The sequence below is a fragment of the Lissotriton helveticus genome, chromosome 6 (assembly GCF_964261635.1).
Source record: "Lissotriton helveticus chromosome 6, aLisHel1.1, whole genome shotgun sequence".
NCBI classification, from domain to species: Eukaryota; Metazoa; Chordata; class Amphibia; order Caudata; family Salamandridae; genus Lissotriton; species Lissotriton helveticus.
Window position 1 is genome coordinate 1,519,208,383 of NC_136067.1, and position 12,466 is coordinate 1,519,220,848.

Sequence of the window (12,466 nt, forward strand, 5' to 3'; positions counted from 1 at the left end):
ACAGAGCTACATCTTCGTCCAATTCCAGTCTCCTCTCACTCTCCACTGCACGTAACTGGAGCGCTGCTGCTGCAACACTGATATACATAACAGAATGACTATCTTTTGCAGTGTGGAAGACAGCCTTTGCTCTAAATAAATACTAAAATACTATCTTCTGTTCATAGTACTAAAGACATAGTACAACATGCATTAGATACACTTTCTATTATGTCTACAGGCTATAAAACAAAGTGAAGGTCTTTGGTGTTCTAGACAAAATATTCATAATATGCTATGCCTTATGTCTGTCGTGCAATAACCATATTAGAATAATGATCTTTCTAATTTCAAACGATTGACCTTGTAATGAAATCTCAACTGCCTTTAGTGGCATGAATGGGGGAGTAAGGTGGAGGAGGAACAAGGAGGTATTATGTGCAATGTGCAGCCATGCCAGGTTTTTGGGTGTGAATAAAATGGCCACCTCACCTCTCTCCACAAACCTGGCAAAATGTAGGGTGAAGTTTGCAGAAAGCACATGGACCTGGATCACATAAAAATGCAACTTGTTTGGGTTTCTGTTTGATAGATTCTTCCAGGCCAAATGCATACATAAGGGAACTTTATTAAGTATTCCTGGTGTCATATGACATACATAACGCTATATTTAGGAATATATCTAAACAATCTGGTTTGGATGGCTGTAGGCAAGTTGCATCCCATATTTCGTTTCGAGTTGGAGAACCATCACGTTATAAGATAAAAGTTGAAACAATTTGTCTTTTCACATCCCTGGACAATTAGTACTGTTTCTTTTGCAGTGTGAGCTTCCAAACAGGATATTGTCAAAGACTTTGTAATACGCCATGTTGCCAATGAAAGCTATACTGTTTTTTCTTGATCAGTCCTTTCTATTAGATGTCTGACACATTGTTGCCTGGGTTCTTTTGCACACCGAGCATACTCCTTTAAAAGGTTCATTCACCTTGTATGTACTTTGTTAAAGGGCATCAACATGGTAGGACTTTTAATGGCTTGAGAAATAGAGAAAAGCATTCCCTTTAAAACACATAACAGTTATTATGTTGCTCCATTGTACCTGGGGCACATCATTGCAGCAGCTGTCATGGCTTTATGCTTCTCATCAAAGAACACACTTGTGAAACACAATAGGTGACAATGAAGATCATCTTGTGTCATTTCTATTGACTACACATTTAAGATTTTCATCCTCTGCTTATCTCACTTCAGACTGCGCCCTTAAGTCTTCCTGCAGCTTTTCTATATTGATTGTCACACACAAGGGCTCTCAAAGAATCCACTGATGTTGAAATGTGGCGATGGTGGCAATTGTTCTGCTAGCTATGAGTCCCTGTTCCTAATCATGTTAGATTTGTATCTGGCCTCAAGCTTCACCTTTTTAACAAAACCCTGATCACTTTGCTTAGAAGCTTTTGACCTTTAGATCTATTTTGCTGGTATTGTACAATGTAAGAGTTCATAAATAAGTGACTGGCAAAAAATATGAGTTTGTAAATGGTTGCAGGTTATGCACAAGTTTGGAATGCTTTCCAAACAGTTAAAAACAGAATTAGTAAAGCTTAAAAGTATATGAGAGAAAGGAAGTGACTGAATGAAAGGAAGTAAGAGAAGGAGAGTGAAAGAGGTTGAATGGAGTTCGTAACTGTATTGAGATAGACCCAAAAAATATATATGAGCTATATTTCTGTATCCCTTAGAGGCTGGACTCGCTCATCAAACCTGCCACCCTGTGCTGCTAAGGCTCTACTAATGACGCCCCTTTGTCTATCCTGTCCACCTCTACCCACAACACTGCTGAACTTTAACTTTGATCAATGGGTTAGTCTGCTTTTTATGGCAGAAGGACTGCGGCTGACTTTTCTTGAGCATTGATGGTAGGACATCGACAAATGTGATGATGGCTTGTTCTGGAACGACGGTCCCTCTCGATCTTCTGATTTAATTTCAATAATCACTGAGTACTGTATTTTCCCTGTACAAATGAACCACGTAGAAATGGCATGTGTGCCAGTAATATTTGGTATGACTGCATTTTAATTTTGGTGGTAATTCCACGGCATGTAATTACAGATTCAGACAATCACATTTTGCTCTACACAAATTTGGTAGGTTGTACCTGATGACATTTTGTGGGGAGGTAAAAGACTTGGTACAAAAAATGCACACCAATTGTAGTCATACTTCTAGAGCAAACTCATATTTGCACTGGAGAAAGATTGCATCAATACACAGAATGATGACTTAAATGAGTCAACAGGAAAGAACATATTAATATAGGGAATATATATTATACTGCTTCCCAACTCATTGCCAGTACATAAGAGAGGCTTTTGTTTGAGGCTTACTATCATCTCTTTCTCATTTCACTCCTTCCACAATCTGGTAGCCAATTTGTGGCTTCAGATTCCATTGTAATCCTTCCATTCAAACGGCCATCCATATATTCTTCCTATTTTAATATCCAGCATGTATCTTGAAAGAATGAGAAAATACAAGTTTAGTGGGGTGAAATTGTAAGTGCTTGCAAGGGAAGTAGCCAAAGAGAAAACACACCTAATGGGGTATTTGGGGTCCAAGACAGTACCAAAACTAGATCATGGCATCAACTCTCTGATAAATGTAATGCTGTGCCTTCAACACAAGGTCTGTAGATGAGTGCGAAAAATGCTTTCAAGATCTCAAATGTTGAGTTCGCAGCCTGCTTTTCAAGAACAGGTGGAGCCCTGGCCAGTAGTTGGGTACCTGCTCGTGAAGTGAAATTAGGGAAGAGGTGCGAGGAATATTTAGCTTTACCAGCATTGATGGAATTGAAGGGGGATAAGAACCTGGAGGTTATGAGAAACCAAGTGAGTGTCTTGTGCATCTATCAATACAAAAAATAGGCCTAAAAGTCATTTTAAATTCTAAAGATTGATGTTTGTGTGCTGTTTTAAAATATTTATATAAGATATCCTTAATAACGAAATAGAATAATATGATTCAAAGTCTACCTCCAGGTGGCATAACTCTGATGCAGCGCTTTGGGCCAACCCTCTTACGCTTCGTCCTCTGGGAGTTAACATTACATAAAGCAATTTCATTTAACAGTGTAACCCATTTGGCTACACAATAAGGTCTATGAATCAGTGACTATTGAAAAGAAATTTTATTACAAGTTAGCAATCAAGTTAGGGTGCACGAATCTTAGCACCATGCTATAAAGAAACACAATGACAACTGGCAAACGCAACATACTAAAGAAGTTTAGGCCTACCAGTATTAGACAAACAAGAAGTTCAGTCAAGGCAATACAAAGACCAGTAGTAAGATCTTGTGCTCAGAGAAGAGCTTCTGGGCCTCTCTTCTATACATGAGTTAAAGTCCAAACTAAGGGGCCGATTAGGATTGCGGTGAATCAGCATTCTCCGGGCCGGCGGAAGCCACCGCCGGCCCGGAGGATGCGAATTCACCGCTGCGGTGCCTACAAAGACCCCCCGCCAGATTAGGATGGCTGGGGGGTCATCGGCAGACGGGAAGACCGTCCGCCGCTTTTCCGCCGCGGTCGCCTTCCGACCGTGGCGGAAAAGCTCTAATATGGTGGCAGTGTCTATCAGACACCGCCAGCCATATTAGGATGGGGCAGAAAATATGCTTTTCCGCAGCGGCTTTTCTGCCGTGGAAAAGCATGTGGTCTTTGGTGTTTGGGGGCCCGTTGCGGGCCCCCAGGGTGTCAGGGGGAGGGGGGTGCACATGGGGGCTACCTATGGTACCCCCCAGCATTTACAAGCACAAAGCGGCAGGCACCGCGCGGTGCCTGCCGCTTTGGGCATGTAAATGTAAAACATGCATTTTTAACCTTGCGGAGGGTGCTGCTTCAAGCAGCACCCGCCGCAAGGTTAAAGATACGGGATGTGACCGCCAGGGTAGCGGTCATATCCTAATTGCACCGGAGGGACCGCCGCTGCCCCTGCGGACGGTCCCTCCGCCTCGGGGGTAGCGGACAGACTCAGGTCCGCCCGCCATCCTAATAGGCCCCTATGAGGATGGTTCTTTAGTCTAAGGAATCTCAAAATTCTGGAAAATACAGAAAAATTGGAAAAACATGAAATAAAAGGAACAGTGAGGGTGTCAGCATTGCAGAAGCTCGGACAAGAGTCTTCTTGGGTCAGGGGAATTGTGAGTATTAGCTTAAGCCTCACTCAGCAAGAGTCAAAGGGAATAAGCAAAGAGGTCTAAACTCTCAAAGTCAAAGGAAAAGTGATTCTAGCATCAGACAGTGCAGGCTCCAGTTCTCTCAGGTACTACCCCTCTGTTCGCATTATCTTGGGTTCCATTGTCTTTTTCCCTTCTTATGTTTTAAGCTGCAACATTCACGAAATGTCCCACACTGAACAGGAGAAAGACATCGCATTGACCTACCAAGCCATGATGTGAACTGGCTGATTTGGACTCTTCAGTTAATGCTCTGACTCTCCTTGTTCCTTTGTTAAAGTCCTCTTCTGGCATTCTCTCTATCGGGAATATTTTGTTGTATCTATTCTCAAACGAACAATGTATGTAAACACACCTGCAAGAGAAAAGTCATACAAGCAGAAATGGAAAAAATATTTTATGCAGAATGGAAAACAGGCCTAGTAAGGGCAATTATAGAGTATTAAATCAATTGTGCACCTTTAATATGCTTGTAAACTTTCAAACATAAATGAATATAGCTGTTCAGTAGATTTGATTCTTATTGCATGTGACATAGAGTAAATGTTTTAATAAGCATGTGTAAGTATGGCTAAGAACCAAATTTTAAGTTAAATATACGTGAAACATTTGTTCACACATAACATAGGTCCATTGTTGTTTCTACAGTGAACACATTCTAAATAGGTGAGGATGGTTTGTTCATCACATCTCCAAAGATTATCTAATTTAATATAGCTACAGTGTTATTCATGATTACTCTAATTCTACAGTGAATGCTCATCAAAAATGATGTAAAGTACAACATCTTGCGTTAATGTCTTAGGCCAAACAGGAAACATGTGCTAAGTGCACTTTCATGTCATGTATTGGTGACGTGTAAAGATGAGGTCAAAAATTACGTGGCTCCAGGTCAAATGAAATCATCTGGTCCTCAAACTCCAGATCATATAATTGCAGGCACAACGACAATGGGCCTTTCTGGAGGGTTTCAGCGGTTGGGTCAGTGGACAGCATGACAGCCTGCCCTATTCTCAAATCGGTACAAAAGGGGGTGGTGATGGACGGAGCAACTGAACCAATCAAACACTCACACCCAGTCAACAGATCTGGGTTTAATCCATCACCGTTCTTTAGCCCACTCTGCCACCCCAGTTCAGACATGGCAAATCAGTCTGACCCTGTGCCTCATGGGAACAGTCCAGCCCGAACTGCCAATCCATGCCTTCCCTGGACCAGACCCAAGCTTCCGAGGACCGGTTTCTGGCATTACAGCCATCTTCAGCCAGGCTTGCTTGAATCCAGTGGCAAAGTGAGCAAGGGACTCACGTCTGAGCATACCCTGCCAACTTATGGCGGCCAAAGCGGTACAAAAAGGGGGTGGTGATGGACGGAGCATCTGAACCAATCAAACCAAAATGGAATGGCGTGGTGAGCAAAAAAATGATGGATGAACCCTAGATCTGTGACTTGGGCTGAATGTTTGATGTGTTCAGCATTCCATCCATCATCTGTTCTTTTTGCATTTGTTGCCCTAAGTGCGAGGGGTTTGCTCAGATGTGGGTCCAGTGCTTGCTAAGCCATCAGATTCAAGCTAGCCTGGCTGATGCGGGGTGATACCCGGAAACCGCTCACGGGATGCCTGTTTCCAGTCTAGGGAAGACCTGGCCTGGCAGTTCAGACTGGACTGTTCCCATGGGGAGCAGGGTCAAGACTGAATGGCTGGGTTCAAACTGGAATGGTGTGGCGAGCAAAATAAACAATGGATTAAACTCAGATCTGTGACGGGGTGAATGTTTGATTTGTTCAGCATTCTGTCCTTCATCTGTTCTTTCTGAATGTTTCATATGTCTTTATCAGTATTATGGTTTATTCAATTTATATATATTATATATGGAAAGTGTTAACCATTTCGACCTTTTTTCAGTTTGAAACTTCATTTACCACCTGCTCAGGCAACCCCCTTTCATTCAGCACATAATAGAAGACTGACATGTCCATGTGCAATTTTACCACACTGTGAATCCAATTATGTTCCTGCATCCAAATGTTCTGCGTGCCATTTTACCATCTTGTAGTTCTGCGTGGAAAAAATCTTCTAATCGGATGGTGTGAAACTAATGCATAAAACCATTCCGTAATTACTCCCCACCTGACATGCAATCAGGACATAGGTGGAATTCTAACTGTGGACAAGTGAATTTCCATAAAATGAGTAGCAGTTCAATCCTATTGGCAACTGCTGGAATAGGAACATCCCACTATGTGTAAACAGTCATTTACCAGTTTTTGTTTTTAATGAAATCATAGTGTGACCTTTTCTCTCTGTGCCAGTGAAACTGGGGTCTACTGACTCCTCTTATCTTAAGTTCTGCTGTTATGTGAAACCCTAAACCTTGCACTGGCATTCCGTGTGTAAGGAGAGAGTTTGTGTTTGCATTGCGTATGTAGCACATGTATGGTAATGGTTGTATGTCATTACAACACAGGATTTACCCGCAATGCCGTTACAACACAATGTTTTACCCCAACTTGCTGTCGGGGTGCGCTGGAGTTTGGAATAGTATAATTTACTATTCCAACTCCAGTCTGTTCAACAGTAGGGAAGGTGTTGGAGTCAAATACAACACCTTATACCCCCTACATCAAGCCATTTTTGTTGTAATGGCATGCAGGGTAAAAGCATGCGTTGTAATGCATGCGTTGTAACCGTTGCTTCCCATGCTAATTGGACTCTGTGTAAGTGAGTCTGAGTGCCAGGCCAGTGGGATACATTTTGGATGCCCTTGGTTAGCGTGTAACTAAATAATGGATGAGAACATCTTCCCCTGCACAGTGGCAGTGTACTGTCTACATTTCTGTGGCTGAAGGTTGGAGTTGCAGACATTGAAGTGAGCAGGATGAAAACAGTTTGGCCTTTAGAAATTCAATGAGGATCTTGTTATCAAAGGACTGCTGATAAATTGTTTCTGTGTACTTCCATTTGGTATAGTACTGTAGTTTCTATTGATTACGGTGGGGAAGTTTCTTGGCAGAGCCTGCCCTTTTGTTTGTCTCTGATTACTGCATTAAGAAGGAGTAACATAGCAGCCAGGTGCAGAGTGGTGTCACTTCATAGTGCTCATTGTGTTAATTTTCCTGTTTGAATCTAGCCCCATTGCTATGGCTGTGAAACCTTAAACAGTGAATCCATATTCTCTGCCTCGAAAATATATATAACAGTGGGATTAAAATCACACCACTTTCTACAAGTTCCAACATCTTCATGACCAAGAATGGGAGTACTATGCAGAGTTCTCAAAGGATTGCTGTATAGCCAGGGCTGGTAGCTGGTATTGGCCAGACAGGCCATCTACCAGAGATGAGGGGACATCACCTCAAGTCTGCATTTTCTCCTGGAATGAACTGAGGGTCTGCCTAGTACCTAGAAGCATGCCTGACTGCTGTGAGGGGGAAGGAGAGGCTCTTGCTCTGCAAGAGGGGAGACTGTACAAGAGGCCAAGCCCAGCATCAAGAACCTCCAGGGAAAGCCGACTCCCAACCTATGTTGCTAGGGTGTCTCCCAGCCTCTCTATGTGGTTCCTGTTTTGAACTGACTTTACAATCACAAGTGAAATTGTGCCACCAGACAGCAGCTATTGGTCTGTGAACTAGCACTGCTACTGTTGATGCAGCAGAAGAGAGTTGCATTGCCTATGAAGTGGAACCTAATTATCCTAGGAGGTCACAACTGCCAAAGCTACATCTCATTTAACACATCTGCTCAGAGTCCACAGCTGCCTTGAACTAGCCCAGAAGGGCCATGTTAGACTTGTTTTTTTCAGCAGGATCACCGCCAGAATTTTGTCTTTTGGCCTCCTGTTTTTGACCCTGTATTTTTTGGGTATAGGGCTAGGGGCACTTTACCGCTGCTATTCAGTGCTAAATTGCATATGCTCTCCATGTTATTACAATTGGTTCTCCTTGATTGGCATATTTGATTTACTGATAAGTCCCTAGTAAAGTGCACTGCATGTTCCAGGGTCTGTAAATCAAATGCTACTAGTGGGCCTGCAACACTGATTGTGCCACACATATGAGTAGCCCTGAAAAGGTATTTAGACCTGCCACTGTAATGTTTGTGTGCAGCTTTAAACTGGCATGCGACCTGGCAAGTGCATCCACTTGCCAGGCCCTAACCTTCCCTTTTCTCACATGTAAGGCACCCGTAAGGTAGGCCCAGGGTACCCCCATGGGCAGGGTACAGTGTATATAAAAGGTTGAACATGTGCACATGTGCACATGTGAACATGTGTGTGACATGACTTGATAGTGAAATACTGCCAATTTCGTTTTTCACTATTGAAAGGCTATTTGTTCCATAGGGTAGCATTGGAGGTCATTTTTTAACATCTTGCATGTATAACTTCCTATTGAGACAAGATAGAGAACTAAAGTTTAGGCTCTCTGAACTCAGAATTTAATAACACATCTTTTAGTAAAGATGGTTTTGAAATTGTGTGTTTGAAAATGCCACTTTCAGAAAGTTTTTTCTTTATTGAGCAGAAAAATAGAGAGAAATTCTTCATATCACAGTAAATACACAAAACAAAAAATTATACATAAATGACAAAGGGATCAATAAATGATGGTGGTCAAACTTTCTCCGGCTTTCCAAAAAAGATGATTAAGTGCAGTGTGCCAACAGTACATTTCAACAATGTTAAAACCGCAGAGGGTGACTTTACGTACTCTCCGAATTTACACCTTCACCAGAACCGACACCTCACCGCCAAAACAACTGACTTCATCTGTCCTGGATTCGACACGTCGTCTCCTCGCAGACACGTTGCATCGCCTGCGCTGTGGCAGCCAGGGAGCGGGCCGTGACCTTGGCATCGACACCTCACCTCCACGACGCCGTGCATAGACTTCATTATCCAAAGGTACTGTTTGTTTGGGGGTTCGTGTGACTCCGTGCCCGATGCCGCGCACCTTGTGGTCGGCGCCGTACTTTGGATTTATTGCTGTCGCGACATCGCAATAGCCCCAGGTGGAGCTATTTGTTTTCCACAAGCTCTATTCTTGAAATTACTATTTTGAAGTGCTATTTTACTTCTTTATGTTGGATGTTAGATCTGGGGGTCTCTAGTTGACACAGGTAGGTACCAATCTCCAAATAGGGACCCTTGCTTCTAGTCAGGGTAAGGGGGATACACTCTTTGGATAACCCCTGCTCACCCCCTTGGTAGCTTGGCACGAGCAGACAGGCTTATCAAATGCAATGTGTAAAGTATTTACACCAACTCTCACAGTAACCCAGTGAAAACACCACAAATGGACTCCACACCAGTTTAGAAAAGTAAAGTATCTTTATCTAAACTACACAAGACCAAAACGACCAAAATTCAACATACACAGTTCAAGAATATGATTTTAAAAGAGTTCTAGGGTTTGCGTCAAAATAATCTAAAGTTGCATCAGTTTTAGCCCAAAGTACCTGTAGATGCGACAAAAGTTCCTAGCGGCAACAGCAGTGTCGAAAAATGAGCGATGCATCGCTCCTGAGACCCTGGAGAGGCGATGCGACAACCCCGCTGCACGCACCTTGTATGGATTCAGGGGTGCAGGTACTTCAGTAGAAGCATCTCGCACAGGCACGATGCGACGATCTTCGGGACGGCGACGATCTTCTGTGTGGTGGCGATGGGCGGCGCAGCGTTAATCTTCTTCTGTCGCGGCCCCTCGATGCATTGACTCTGCGACAATGTTTGCAGCGACGGGATGCGGTCCGCAAGCAAGCGGTGTGACGGTTTCTCACAACGGCGACAGGCTCTGTGACGACACTCGCAGCAACAGGAATCTTCCTGCACCTGGGCGATGTTCTCCAAAAGCGAACGATGCGTCGGTTTTTGCAGCGGCAACAGGCGCTGTGACGATCTTCGCGGCAAAGGGAATTTTCTCGCACTGTCGATGATGCACTCCGCAGCAAGTGATGCGTGCAAATTGTAGATCTTCTTCTTTTCTTCTTGTCCAGCTCCCCAAACAGCAGGCAACAACCTCCAGAGGCCCCACAAATGGATCAAGCACTCTAGGCAGGTCAGAACTCACACAGCAGAGTTCAGGGGGGAAGCTGGGGTTGAAGTCCTTTAGTTCTTGGGACTTCTTAACAGGAGGCCAGCTATTCTCAGGCCCATGGAGATCTCTTCAATCAAGGGATACAGCAACAGCAAAGTCCTTCCCCTCTCCTTGGCAGAATAGCAACTGCAGGTCAGCCCACAAACACACAGCAGGACAGTCCTTCCTCTTCAGTCTTCCAGCTTTTCTCCTTGGCAGAGGTTCCTTCTTGATTCCAGGATGATCTAATTTTCTGAAGTCTGGGTATCCCTTTTTATGCCAATATTCTCTTTGTTCTCTGAGGGCAGAAAGGCCTTGGCCTAGTCCAAACCAGTTCTGGTCATTCCTGGAGCACTTTGTTTACCTGACTCCTTCTTTCCTTTGAGAGAGAGAGGGGCAGGGTCGTCAGCCGCCCAGCAGGAGGTGGAGCCAGCATTGTGGAAGGCAGGCACAGCCCTATTCAGGCCCCGGTGCTATCACCTCCCACCACTCAAGATGCAGATGAAGCTATTCAGCCTAGGGCTGACTCACTCAGCCTCTGGGAGCCACCCCAGCCCCTGTCTTTCACAAACCAGACAATCAATTCACAAACAGGCCAAGGCACACAAAAAGGTCGGACAAGAAAACAGCCACTTTCTAAAAGTGCTGTTTTCAAACACAGGATTTAAAAACCCTCCTTCCTAAAAGATGGGTTATTAAATTCTGAGTTCAGGGATACCAGACTTTAATTTTCTATCTTGCTCTATGGGAAGATATGCAGGCAAATATTATACACAGCATTTCCCATTATAGCCTTTCAATAGTGAAAAATGAAATTAGCAGTATCTCACTATCAGAGCATGTCACCTATATTAGTACATGCTCTACCTTTCACATACACTGCACCCTGCCCAGGGGGGTACGTTGGGCCTTCTATAGGGGTGTCTAATGTGCACAGAAAGGGAAGGGTTAGGCCTGGCCAGTGTGGACACTGGTCAGGTCAGCATGGCAGTTAGTAACTGCACACAGACACTGCGGTGGCAGGCCTGAGACACCATTTTAGGGCTACTCATGTGGGTGGCAAAATTAGTGCTGCATGCCACTAGTTGCATTTGAATCACCAGCCCCGGCACACTCAGTACACTTTACTAGGGACTTACTGGTCAAACAAATATGCCAGTCATGGATAACCAATTACAATACAATGTATACAGAGAGCATATGCACTTTAGCACTGATCAGCAGTGGTAAAGGGCCCAGAGTCCTATTGCCAACAACCACAGGTCAGGAAAAACAAGGGAGGAAGAAGCAAAAAGCTTGGGGATAACCCTGCAAAAAGGGCCATTTCCAACAATGAATATTTATCGTTTTGGTCTTGTTGAGTTTAGATAAAGATACTTTATTTTCTAAACTGGTGTGGTGTCCATTTGTGGTGTTATATCGCTGTATTACTGTGTGTTCTGAGTACAAATACTTTACACATTGCCTTTGGGATAAGCCTGTCTACTCGTGCCAAGCTTCCAAGGGGGTGAGCAGGTGTTATTTAAAGTGTGTATCCCCCTTGCCCTGACTAGAAGCATGGGTCCCAACTTGGACAAAGGTACCTACCTCTGCCAACTAGAGACACCCATTTCTAACAGGCCTCATCCTGCAAAGACATTGTTCCATTATTCAAAACCAGGCATGCTGATCTCAACCAGTGATTTCTTTTCCTGAGGGAAGCTGTTGCTGATTTGCAATATCAGCATACAGTTAACAGCAGTGCTAAGTATTTGAAAGGAATGAGGAACAAAATATGTAATGAGGAATCTAGAGCAAAGACTTGAGATGTTTTTCCTGAGTTAGTACCTGGGGTGAGAACTATTGAACTGAGTTGCACTTCTAATCAGCTGGGGTAAAAGTGAAACAATCTGCCTCTGTGTGCTTAATTTGTGCCTCTATCCGCCATATACCAGGGACTGCCAGATCAGGGCGAGAGTGTAAAAAGCCTCTGTCATTGACATCTCAATTGGACTGTAAAGCATTTAGGGCCAGATGTAGGTAACTTCAATTTACCGATTCATAAATACCGAATTTTACCGATTCGGTATTTATGAATCGGTAAATATGAAGGAGGGAGATGTAGGTGGATTTTATTTTTGAATTACCGAATCGGTAATATTTGGTATTGCCCATTGATTCCTATGGGCCTTGAAGG